The sequence below is a fragment of the Capra hircus genome, chromosome 11, assembly GCF_001704415.2.
Source record: "Capra hircus breed San Clemente chromosome 11, ASM170441v1, whole genome shotgun sequence".
Lineage (NCBI taxonomy): Eukaryota > Metazoa > Chordata > Mammalia > Artiodactyla > Bovidae > Capra > Capra hircus.
Genome location: NC_030818.1, coordinates 93,606,843 through 93,620,405, shown reverse-complemented (window position 1 = coordinate 93,620,405; position 13,563 = coordinate 93,606,843). Strand labels below are relative to the sequence as shown.

At 39.0% G+C, this 13,563-nt stretch overlaps 1 protein-coding gene across 5 annotated transcripts in view; it reads right to left on the bottom strand.

The window, feature by feature from the left end:
* Positions 1-13,563, bottom strand: part of RABGAP1 (RAB GTPase activating protein 1) — a 161,463-nt gene that overhangs the window by 145,615 nt on the left and 2,285 nt on the right. For 2 of the 5 annotated variants that reach the window (XM_018055735.1, XM_018055739.1), the window contains exon 2: positions 10,421-10,575. The gene's annotated coding sequence lies outside the window, so the exon portion shown is untranslated. Of the gene's footprint in view, positions 1-6,869; positions 6,889-7,200; positions 7,286-7,307; positions 7,328-10,420; positions 10,576-13,563 lie in introns of those variants that run through there. The other 3 variants (XM_018055737.1, XM_018055736.1, XM_018055738.1) reach the window with 3 other exon arrangements.

The following is a 13,563-nucleotide window of genomic DNA, read 5'->3' as shown; positions in this document are numbered from 1 at the left end:
TAAAGTATTGTGGAAGAAAAAAATAATTCAATCTTTATACATAAGTTTCACCACTTTAGCCATTTTTAAGTGTACAGTTTCATGGCTTTCAGTATATTTACGTTTAGTGCAACTATCACCACAACCTATCTCTAGAACTTTTCCATCTTCCCCAACTGAGACTCTGTACCTATTAAATTCCAATTCCTATTTCCCCAGGCAACCAACACCCTACTTTCTGTCTTTATGAATCTGACTACTCGAAGTAATCCATATAAGTAGTGAAATTACATGAACTGGTTTGTAATGCACTGGTCATAGCAAACATCCTCTTCCAACAACACGAGAAGACTCTACACATGGACATCACCAGACAGTCAACACCAAAATCAGACTGATTATATTCTTTGTAGCCAAAGATGGAGAAGCTCGATACAGTCAAAAAACAAGACCGGGAGCTGACTGTGGCTCAGATCATGAACTCCTTATTGCCAAATTCAGACTTAAATTGAAGAAAGCAGGGAAAACCACTAGACCATTCAGGTGTGACCTAAATCAAATCCCTTATGATTATACAGTGGAAGTGACAAATAGATTCAAGGGATTAGATCTGATAGACAGAGTGCCTGAAGAACTATGGATGGAGGTTCATGAGGTTGTTCAGGAGGCAGTGATCAAGACCATCCTCAAAAAAAAAGAAACGCAAAATGGCAAAATGGTTGTCTGAGGCCTTACAAATAGCAGAGAAAAGAAGAGAAGCTAAAGGCAAAGGAGAAAAGGAAAGATATACCCATTTGAATGCAGAGTTTCAAAGAATAGCAAAGAGAGATAAGAAAGCCTTCTTCAGCAATCAATGCAAAGAAGTAGAGGAAAACAATAGAATGGGAAAGACTAGATACCTCTTCAAGAAAACTAGGGATACCAAGGGAACATTTCATGCAAAGATGGGCCCAATAAAGAACAGAAATGGTATGGACCTAACAGAAGCAGAAGATATTAAGAAGAGGTGGCAAGAATACACAGAAAAACTATACAAAAAAGATCTTCATGACCCAGATAATCATGATGGTGTGATCACTCATCTAGAGCCAGACATCCTGGAATGTGAAGTCAAGTGGGCCTTGGAAAGCATCACTATGAACAAAGCTAGTGGAGGTGATGGAATTCCAGTTGAGCTCTTTCAAATCCTGAAAGATGATGCTGTGAAAGTGCTGCACTCAACATGCCAGCAAATTTGGAAAACTCAGCAGTGGCCACAGGACTGGAAAAGGTCAGTTTTCATTCCAATTCCAAAGAAATGCAATGCCAAAGAATGCTTAAACTACCGCACAATTGCACTCATCTCATATGCTAGTAAAGTAATGCTCAAAATTCTCCAAGCCAGGCTTCAACAGTACATGAAGCGTGAACTTCCCAACGTTCAAGCTGGATTTAGAAAAGGCAGAGGAACCAGAGATCAAATTGCCAACACCCCTTGGATCATAGAAAAAGCAAGAGAATGTCAGAAAAACATCTACTTCTGCTTTATTGATTATGCCAAAGCCTCTGACTATGTGGATTACAACAGTGGAAAATTCTTAAAGAGACAGGAATACCAGACCTGCCTCCTGAGAAATCTGTATGCAGTTCAAGAAGCAACAGTTAGAACCGAACATGGAACAACAGACTGGTTCCAAATAAGGGAAGGAGTACGTCAAGGCTGTATATTGTCACCCTGTTATTTTAACTTACATGCAGAGTACATCATGCAAAATGGCGGGCTGGATGAAGCTCAAGCTGGAATCAAGATGCTGGGAAGAAATATCAATAACCTCAGATAAACAGGTGACACTACCCTTGTAGCAGGAAGCAAAGAGGAACCGAAGAGACTCTTGATGAAAGTGAAAGAGGAGAGTGAAAAAGTTGCCTTAAAATTCAACATTCAAAAAACTGAGGTCACAGCATCTGGTCCCATCACTTCATGGCAAATAGATGCGGAAACAACAGAAACAGTGACAGACTATATTTTTGGGCTCCAAAATCACTGCAGATGGTGAATACAGCCATGAAATTAAAAGACAATCGTCTTGGAAGAAAAGCTATGACCAACCTAGACAGCATATTAAAAAGCAAAGACATTACATTGCTGACAAAAGTCTGTCTAGTCAAAGCTATGGTTTTTCCAGTAGTCATGTAAGGATGTGAGAGGTGGACTATAAAGAAAGCTGAGAGCCAAAGAATAGATGCTTTTGAATTGTGGTGTTGAAGAAGACTCTTGAGAGACCCTTAGACTGCAAGGAGATCTAACCAATCCTAAAGGAAATCAGTCCTGAATATTCATTAGAAAGACGGATGCTGAAGCTGAAACTCCAGTATTCTCGCCAACAGATGCAAAGAACTGACTCATTGGAAAAGACCCGATTCTGGGAAAGATTGAAGGCAGGAGAAGGTGATGACAGAGGATGAGATGGTTGGACGGCATAACCGACTGGATGGGACATGAGTCTGAACAACCTCCGGGAGTTGGTGATGGACAGGGAAGCCTGGCATGCTGCAGTCCATGGAGTCGCAAAGTCAGACCTTACTGAGCGACTGAACTGAACTGTATTAACTTTTTCTGGAATGGATTTCCCACGCATAATATAATTTACACCAGTTCTATAAATACAAAAGCTAATATTTTTAAGCAATACAGGATTTTCTAAAGACTTTTCCTGTTTTTAGGAAATTACTCAATATAGTTCCTTCTCACACATAGTGAAAAAGATCAATCTATTCCATTTAGAATACCAACGTGTCTGTATTTGGATCTGAAATGTTTAAACCAGGTGAACTTAATGCCAAGCCAACAAGTCATTTGCTAGATGACCAAAGCCTGAGATTAATGCAGTAAAATGGTTTCTCTTTTTCATGATCTCTGATTTTCAGGGGAATGTGTGAAGACAAACCATGAATGTTTAACAGAAGACACAGAAGTTTTCTGAATCTTTTGACGTATGAGTGCCCTGGTCCATATTTATACAAGGATGGTGGGACATTTGTTAAGAGTGTTGAATGAGGGGGCGGGGGTGGTTGCTGCTGCTAAGTCGCTTCAGTCGTATCCGACTCTGTGCGACCCCATAGACGGCAGCCCACCAGGCTCCACCATCCCTGGGATGAATGGTGGAGTGGACAACCAAAAAACATTTACTGAGCACTTTCACTCACAGCACTGGAATAGGCACCATGTAAGATAAAAGAATTCACACATACTCAATTTAGTGTCAGAGATTTCTGTTTTAACATATATTATTTCTTTGCTAGGGGATAGTTAACAAGTTCTGTTTTTTTACCTTTATTTTTTAATTGAAGGATAATTGCTTTACAGAATTTTGTTGGTTTCTGCCAAACATCAACATGAATCAGCCGTAGAGTACATATGTCCCCCTCCCTCTTGAACCTTCCTCTCTCCTCCTCACAGATGCTTTTAAACCTGTCTAAAAAGATCTTTACTCACAACCAAAAAGCAAAAATATAAAAATAACAAATAGATGTTTCTGTCAGGGAACAGTTTTTTTATCTAAGAATTAGCTTTTGAGGTTACAAATCAGATTTTTCATCAATTCACAGAGAATTCAACAGGTAACTACGATAAAGATGTAACCATTTCTCTTTTGCAGGTATACCAGAGGAAATCATGTATCACAGCAAAAGAGATTTACATGACATGTCTCTATTCCCACCTTGCTGGAATCCGTTCATCAGCGTATTTCAAGGGCATAAGAAAGTTTATTAATCTATAGTAAAAATATTAAAATGATTAATTCATAGTTCACTTTTTACTTTCATGCATTGGAAAAGGAAATGGCAACCCACTCCAGTGTTCTTGCCTGGAGAATCCCAGGGACGGGGAAGCCTGGTGGGCTGCCGTCTATGGGGTCACACAGAGTCGGACACTACTGAAGTGACTTAGCAGCAGCAGTAGTGTTATACAAACACCCAACATTTAATCCAATTTAGCCTTAAATACTATCTCTTAATACCCATGACAACATTTAAAATACATTCCCAAAGAAATATTCTGTACATCAATTCCTTTTTCTAACACAAGGACCACCCTTAGAAGCTGGAAAATAAGATGATAACCAAAGATTCTTGATAACTACCAAAGGGTATATAAATAAGGGAAAATGAGGAAAAGAAATTTTAAAAAGTCAAATTATTGTTAAGCTTTAAGGGTTAATAACATTTTATTAGTTATCACAGAAAGTAACTAGCTAATGTACCTTAAGAGATGTCATATTTTATTAGGCAGAAAAAATTATTGCCACAAAGATTAACAGATGACAAGGAGTTGGGACTTATTACATAAAAGCTGATGCAACTAACTGGAGATAGGTAACAACCATGCATTAACTCCAAAGAAGCCTAAACCTCCAAATTCAGCACCAGGCTACATAATTGAGAAAATATACTTCAAATGTTTTAGAGCCAAGGTAATATATACCATTTAATGTGAAGCATGAACTTAAAGAAGTTTAGGGCTTTATTTATACTATTTTATGATCTACAGAAAATGGGATTTGGGGGAAAAGTTAGGCCTTATAGAACTCTACTTGATAGAAAAATAAAACCTTCAAAAAGTTCTGGTGATTACCTCAGAGTAATACAGTTGTTCTGGCAAGAGGAAACTTCCAAGCTAAACTCTATAAACTACACTGTTCATGACCTGCAAACTGCCGTATTTGGTCAGTCTTTACACATGAAGAGAAACAAGGCAGTTAGGGGTCAACAAGAGTGGTTATAATGTAAGTTTAAGTGTCTATCCAGTATTGTTCTGGATTACAAGTTTTCTGAAGAACAGGGATCTTAGGATCAACAAAAAACTGGAGAGCCTGGGAGGGGAGACCAGGTAACTACCTTATGGAAAAAGAAACAGCTGTTGAATTTTTATGTTTTATCAGGTATACCCATGGATAGCCAAGTCCTTAGCCTTGGATTTTCTTTCTTTAGAATCTAACTATGGAAAATCAATAAAACAAGGCAGTTACATACAAAGCACCCAAATGCATGCCGAACTTTGCTTTATGAACACTGGTTAAATTAGCACTTCTTTAATGTTTGAGTTCTAGCTCTAAGAAAGATTAAGTTTGACGTTCACTTATTTCACATGTTTGAAAAGTGTAGTATCTGATTATAGTGACAACCACAAAGATAACACTTGTGCAGCCTATGTCAGAAACTCAGCACATCAGCAACTATAAAGACACACCACAGTAGAACTGACTGAAACTAATTATTTTCTGAAGCCGGTACTCAAAGGGCACATGTTAAAATAATCACTGTGAAATGGTGAGACCTTCAAAGTAGGCTTCATGTCAGCTGGAAACACTTCAACTGAAAATGTGCTCAATAAAAGATAATGACTTCTCTAAATAAAAGAATCTGGGCTGTAAAGTTTAGCTAGAAACGTACTCAATAATAGAAAACGACTTCTTTAATGAAACCAAGGCTGTATGGTTGAGATATGTTTATGAAAAACCATGTTCCCTTATGTAGATAACATGCATAATACACTTCTTTCAATATGCAGTAGAAGAGATAGGAAACAAGTGTCTTCACTTTTACAGTCCTACTAAACTACAATTTTATCCAGGTTAAACACTTGCAAGCTAATAGAGCACTATGCCAAAATCAACTATACTTAACATTTTTTAAAAGTAAAAACAAGAAAATTATGCAAAAAAAAGCCAAACTGTATGCAGTTAATAATTACCCAAATATATACCTTAATACCGATGAGCTGAGCTGGTTAACTGTAAACTAAGTTATAAACCTGAAACGAAAAGGAACTGTGTCCCATAACATAGCAATAGTTCAACTTTAATGACAAAGTTGAATTGATAATACGTATTGAACCCATTACTAATAAATACAAATCAATCGTGGACTCAAATTTTATTAACAGAAACTGAGGTCTACAAAGGAAGATTTTAAACAACTCTGTCCCTTACTAGTTTTCAGGTTTTAATAAGTAAACCCAAATAAAACCTTAAATATACATTAAAATAGCACCTTATACACGCTAGAATTAAGGCCAACAGGTCCTTCGTTTAAAAACGAAAACGTGCACTCCTTTGGAACCTAAGTTTTTCAACTTTCTAAACCTCAGTTTTAATGTGACAAACTCAGTTCAATTCACTTTCCTTTTTTTTCCCTCCTAAACAAAGCAGCTGGGATACAGACACACACTCGCGACTTACTACTCCAGTCCCACGTATGTGAACACAGGTGTTTATTTGAATGAAAACATTAAGTGAATTGTGAAACCCTGTTCCCCGCCCCCGCCACTGACAACAAACAAAAAAACCTCAAAAGATCTCCAATTCAAGTCGGAAGACGATTTAGTGGGGGCACTTATAGCGTACCAACAGCATGGTCTGCTAGGGCTTTTGCTTTCAAGATAAAGGAATCGTAAATATGGAGATGACTGTAAAGGCAGTTGCAGATAATCCGAATGTTAGAAGAGAAGGGACACTAAAGTACCACCAGGCAATGGACAGCGAACTCCTGGAAGTCTGGCGTGATCCTCGAGCTCAACACCTAAAGCCCTTTAGGCTGCTCGGAATCACGATACAGCAATGAGGTACTAAGGGCAGACACTTAAAAGAATTTGGGAAGACGGGGCTACTGGGGACACTTCGATAGCAGGTGGGAAAATGAGATGGAAAGGCCAACACGAGATGGTAGACCGACACTAGAATAAAGCAAGCCTTTCAAATCAGGCGCAGCCCAGGAAGCTAGCTTGAGGCCGAAGCCAGCCTAAGTCACAGGAACAGGCCCAGCGAGCAACGGGGAGAAACTGAGGCGGAGGGAGCAGCCAAATTCTCCAACAGGACCTCTCCCCAAACATAAAAAGTCAAGAGACAAACCGGCTTTGCAGCGGGGGCGAGAGAGACGGCCACAAGTGCACCACCGGGAAGGCATACACCCACCCAGACAGGGGGAACCGGTTTGGGCAGGGGCTGTCCGAGCGTTCCCGCTTGCGCATGCGTCCTCCCCCCCCCGCCCCCAGGGCCGCTGCTCCCCCTCCCCCCAATCACTGCTCCCCTCAGAACCCGGCTCGTCGAGGGAGCTGAAGGCAGTCTCGCCTGCCCAGCCCCGCGGGATAAGAACAGAGGTTGGCTCCCCGCAGGGACCGTCCGAGGATTGCCCCCCTGGGCTTGGTGGGTGGGAGGAGGAGGAGGGGAAACGCGGCCCTACCCGACCCGCCGTCTCCTCCTCCGCCGCCCGCCGTTCGCCGTCCCGGAGGCTCCGCCGCCTGGGCCTCCCCAGCCGCCCAGCCCCCGCCCTCCCCGCCCCCTACTCACGTGAGAGCGCTCCTTCCGCCCTCCGCCCCGCCTCCTGCCCTGCCTAATAGGCCCTTGGCAAAGCCGAGTCGCCCCACTGGCCCAACGACAGGCGGCGGGGACGTACTTCCTTTCCGCGGACCCCACCTGGGCTTTTGGCCCGCCTCCGTATTGTGCGCCTGCGCGGAGTCTGCTTGTCGGGAGCTGGACTCATCTCTGGCTGGAGTGTGCGCGCGGTGGCCAACAGTGGCTCTGTGGCTGCATCAGGGACTGGGAGCAGGATTGGCGGGGGTAGCAGGCTGGGTAGTACCTGTTGCGCCTAAGGTGGGTACAACCTCAAAGTCACTGGTGCTAGAGCAAGGGATCCCTTCCTCATCTTTAACGTTTAAAAGCTGTTTGTAAAGTCGCACTTAATGATGTTAACCCAACACACCTGGCCTTTATTGAGGGCGCAGAAAGTGCCAGGGATTGTCGACAGGTAGGTTCCTTTATAGGTATGTCACTTGGCTTTACTACAAACCTTGAGAATGATATGATATTTCTCATTTTGCAAAGGAATCCAGTCTAAGGAACAGGATTCCGTCTAGAAGCCAAAACTTTCTAACTTTGAAATCAAGGGCGACTGGCTACAACACAACTACCTTGAGACATTTGAGACACACAAAATAGAACAAAATAGACTGTTTCAGAGTGCTATTCAAAGATGTGGCTGGGATTTTATTTAAAAGCCATACAAAACTGATAGAACAACAGCAACAGAATGAAGTTGAAAGTCCTTCTCCTGAGTGAATTTACAATGTAGTTGTAAACAAAAATAATGATTATTAAAAGTGCTAATTAAGTCTTAACAGTTTATGAAATAATTCTAAAGCCTCTCCCTCATTTTCTTGATTCAAATCGTGTATACTCTTTTCCGGCTAAATGAGTCATCCGCAAAGTTTTCCTGTGGATCAACCAGACACAGCCAAAAAAAAAAAAGCTGTGCTCTGCTGCAGTGCTCTTTGTGACTTGTCTATTATAATAGACTTGGCTGCACTCCCACAGTAAAATAGCTTTCTTCCTTCTCCTTACACAGTTATGTAACAGAAATACACACCCATTTTAAAGTATTTAAATAACAGATATAACATTACAAAGAAAGCAAAATCTCCTGAAATCCCAACACTCTGACAAAGCCACTTTTAATAGTTTGGTGACCATACATTTCATGTATTTCTTGATTCATATGTATTTCCCCAATACATACACAAATCTTAACATAATCTTTTAAATAAAATTTTATTACGGAGTCACTAGAGTATGTCCTGAAGAAAAATCCAAAACAGGGACAACCTCAAATAAAAATATCAGATTCCCACTACAAATATTAACAGTTTAAAACACTTCTTTGTGTCCATATATTGTTTTTCAAAATGAACTCACATAAACAGTCTGCTGTATTCAACTAACAGTATCTGCCTTAGCATTTTACTAAATTTTCCTCTCATCTAATTCCTAGATCTCATTCAAATTTTCTAACAACCTAAAAGTATTTTTACAGCTGGCTTTTCCAAATCAGTAATATCATTTAGGTAAATTTTCCTCTCAGCTAATACCTAACTATAGTCAAAGTTTCCATTGACCAAAATATATTTTTTACAGCTAATTTTCCCAAATCAGCATCCAGTCCAGGCCCACACACTATGTCTGGTTGTGATGTCCCTTAAGTATTTTTTAATCTAGTACTTTAGAAAAAAAATGGAAAGACACTGGCTTATTGAAGAAATCAGTCCAGTTGAAGTATAAATTTCCTGTCTTCTGGATCTAAACAGTTGTTTCCTCAAGAAGTCACTGAGTTTGTTTCCTTAGACCTTATATTTCCTGGAAAATGGAATTTATATCTCAAGCTCAATAGATTGATGTGGTAAGCTGGAACCAGAATGGAAAAGTCCGTGAACGCTAAAATAAGGAAAATGAAGTTCAATCTATAAACACAGGGTGCCCTTGAAGTTTCTAAGGATAGTGCCAATAACAGATTTGGATTTTAAACAAGTTCATTCTGGTAGGAGTAGAAAAGGCAAAACAGGGAGTAAATAGAACACTTTGAATATCACTTTCTGACCTTAGGCAGATTAGAAACATCTGAACTAAAGCAAAAGAAGGTGGGGGTGGGGGTGGGGGTGGGAAGGAACTGAGTTGGAAGGAAATACCTTCAAGTTTGTTGATTCTGTCTTTTGCCTGCTCAAGTCTGATTTTGTTATTCAGTCACTAAGTCATGTATGACTCTTTGCTACCTCATGGATTGTGGCACAGCAGGCTTCCCTGTCCTTCACTATCTCCTGGAGTTTGTGCAAACTCATGTCCATTGAACTGATGATGCTATGTAACCATCTCACTCTCTGCTGCCCCTTGCTCCTTTTGCCTTCAATCTTTCCAAGCATCAAGGTCTTTTCCAGTGAGTTGACTCTTCACATCAGGTGGCCAAAGTATATTTTGATCCCCTCTAAATGAATTTTTTTTCCTTATCTCTGTTGTACTTTTCAACTCCAGAATTTCATTTTAGTTCCTTTTTATAGTTTCTATTTCTTTAATGATATTTGCATTTTTTGTACATTATTTTCCAGACTTCATCCATGTTTTCTTTTAGCTCGATGAGCAACTCTAAGACAGCTGTTTTAATGTCTTTGTCTAAATACCATATGATATCACTTTATGTGAATTCTCAAATATGACACAAATGAACTTAATCAATGAAACAGAAGCAGACTCACAGACATAGAAAACATGTTTATCAAAGGGGAAAAGGGGTCCAGGAGGGATAAATTAGGAATTGGGCATTAACAGATACAGATTACTATATATAAAATAAATAAACAGCAAAGTCCTACTGTATAGCATAGGGAACTATGTTCAATATCCTGTAATAAAACAATAAAAAAATATATATATAAAACTGAATCACTTTGCTGTATACCTGAAACTAACACAATATAGTAAATCAACTATACTTCAATTAAAATAAAATGTAGAACTCTAGCATTTGGAGAACAAGGTTCTTACTTCCCACTCTGACTCCAGCAAGCCATATCTGCAATATAAACAGGGTTGAGGGGTAGGAACGAATAGTTTCCTACCTATTCACAATAAAGGCTCACCTTGACTGAAAATAACCTCAGTTGACCAACCAGATTTTCCCCTGGAACATGCAAGCATTCAAATAGACTCCAGAGTTCCGAAACAGTTACTTCAGACAGTCTGCCAGTATAATTGTTGCCTAGGTAGAGATGGATTCCATGTTCTTCTACTCCATCTGAGAAAAGAAAAGAAATGTGAACACTAAATAGAGCCTAAGAGGTCTGCAGGACACTATTAAGAGAAACAATGTACCATTATAAGTATCCCAAAAGGAGAAGAGAGAAAGGGAAGAAAAGATAATAATCTAACTGTAGAAAGCCAAAGAAAAGAGAGAATCTTGAAAGCAACAAGAGAGAATACTCATCACATACAAGGGATCTTCAGTAAGATTATCAGACAATTTCTCATCTTAAATCTTAGAAGCCAGAAGGCAGTGGGTTGATAAAAGTACTGAATGAAAAAAAATCTTGGTGGACAATTCTACATCTAGCAAAACTGTCCTTCAAAAATGAGGGAGAAATCAAGACATTTTCTGATTAAAAAAAAAAAAGCTAAGGGAATTCATTACCACTAAACCCACCTTTCAAGAAATGATGAAGAGGATCCTTCAGGTTGAAATGAAAGGATGCTCAACAATATTATAAAGTAATTAATCTCCAATTAAAATAAATAAATTTATTTTAAAAAAAGGAAAAGAAAGTCATATGAAGAAATAAAGATCTCTGGTGAAGAAAAATATACAGGCAACTACAGAATCATTAGGTATCATTTACCTCCATTTTACTTAATGATTTTAATGAAAATGCACAAAAATATTAGTCTAATTTATTGTACACACAATGTATAAAGATGTAATCTGTAAAAGCCAGTAACAAAGAAGAGACAGAGCCGTATAGGACAGTTTTTGCTTGTTACTGAAATTGGTATCAATTTTAATTGTTACAGTTTTGAGCTGTTAAATGTAATTCCCATGGTAACCAAAAAGGAAATGTCTATAGAATATACACAGAAGGAAATAAGAGGTAAGTCAAAAGTTTTCACTACAAAAAAATTAAAAAAGGCTGTAATGGAAGAAATGAAAGACACAGAAGCTATAAGCCTATAGAAAATGAGTAGCAAAATGGAAGAAATAAGTTCCTCATTATCAGTCTTTAAATGTAAATGGCATAAACTTTCTAATCAAAAGACAGAGATAAAAAAAAAAGAGATGGGCAGAAGGGATAAAATAAAAACATGTTCCAGCAATATGCAATCTAGAAAATACTCACTTTAGATCCAAAGACATTACTAGGTTTAAAAAAAAAGATATTCTATGCATTTTTATGCAAGTACTAACCAAAAGGGAGCTTCAGGTGGTTATATTAAGATTATACAAAATAGACTTTAAAAAACTTACAAGAGACAAAGAAAGTCATTATATATTAAAAAAAGGTTCAATAGAGCAAGATTATAAAAACTTATAAATATTTACATAACTAGTGAAAGTGAAAGTCATTCAACTTTCCGACTCTTTGCGACCCCATGGACTATAGTCCATGGAATTCTCCAGGCCAGAATACTGGAGTGGGTAACCATTCTTTTCTGCAGGAGATCTTCCCAACCCAGGAATCAAACCCAGGTCTCCCGCATTTGGGGCAGATTCTTTACCAGCTGAGCCACAAGAGAAGCCCAAGAATACTGGACTGGGTAGCCTATCCCTTCTCCAGAGAATCTTCTCAACCCAGGAATCAAACCAGGGTCTCCTGCATTCCAAGCAGATTCTTTACCAACTGACCTATCAGGGAAGAATCCTCCTGCAATGCAGGAGACCTGGGTTTGATCCCTGGGTTGGGAGGATCCCTTGGAGAAGGGAAAGGCTACTCACTCCAGTATTCTGGCCTGGAGAATTCCATGGACTATATAGTCCATGGGGTCACAAAGAGTTCGATGGGACTGAACAACTTTCACTTTCACATAACTAGTAATAGACTCTCAAAATATTTGAAGCAAAAATGAACAGAATTAAAGGGAAGGATAAACATTTCTACAATCATAGTTAGAAAAATTAATAGCCCACATTCAATAATGAACAACCAGACAGAAGATAAATTAGAATTAGAGGACTTGAACATCACAAACTGAACCTAACAGGTATACAGCACATTCCACTGCACAACAGCATCACATTCTTTTCAAGTTCACATAGGACATTCTCCAATACAGGCCATATATTAGGTCACAAAACAAATTTCAGAAGATTTTAAAAGATAGGTCATTAAAGTATCTTCCAACTACTATGGGATGAAGTTGGAAATCAGTAACAGGGAAAACTGGAAAATTCAAAAAATGTGGGTATTAAACACATTCTTAAGGAACAAATGAGTCAAAGAAGTCCTTAAAAGGGAAATTAGAATATACTTGAAAATGAGTAATGATAAAAATATCCAAAACTTACAGGATGCAATGAAAGCAGTAATCAGAGAAATTTACAGTTGTAAATGGCTACATTAAAAAACAAGAATCTCAAAACAATGTCCTAACTTTATGCCTTATGAAATAAGAATAACAAACTAAACTCAAAGCTAGCAAAAGGAAGGAAATAGAATGGAAATAAACCAAGAGAAAAGAAAAAGACAAAAAAATCAGTGAAACCAAAGTTGTTTCCTTGAAAAGATCAACAAAATCAACCTAGAATATAACCAGCAAATTCCCTAAAACATACAAATTATTTAAAGGATTCTCGAAAAATTAGAAAATCTCAACATACTCAACAAGTAAAGAGATTGACTGAGTGATCAAGAACCTCCCAAAAAAGAACAGTCCTGCACCAGATGGCTTCAATAAGGGACTGTACCAAATGCTTAACTAAGAATTAATTACAATCCTTCTCAAACTCTTACAAAAAACTGCTGCTGCTGCTGCTGCTAAGTCACTTTAGTCGTGTCCGACTCTGTGTGACCCCATAGACGGCAGCCCACCAGGCTCCACCGTCCTGGGGATTCTCCAGGCAAGAACACTGGAGTGGGCTGCCATTTCCTTCTCCAATGCATGAAAGTGAAAAGTGAAAGTGAAGTCACTCAGTCCTGTCCAACTGTTTGCGACCCCATGGACTGCAGCCTACCAGGCCGTCCATGGGATTTTCCAGGCAAGAGGACTGGAGTGGGGTGCCATTGAGGAAGAGGGA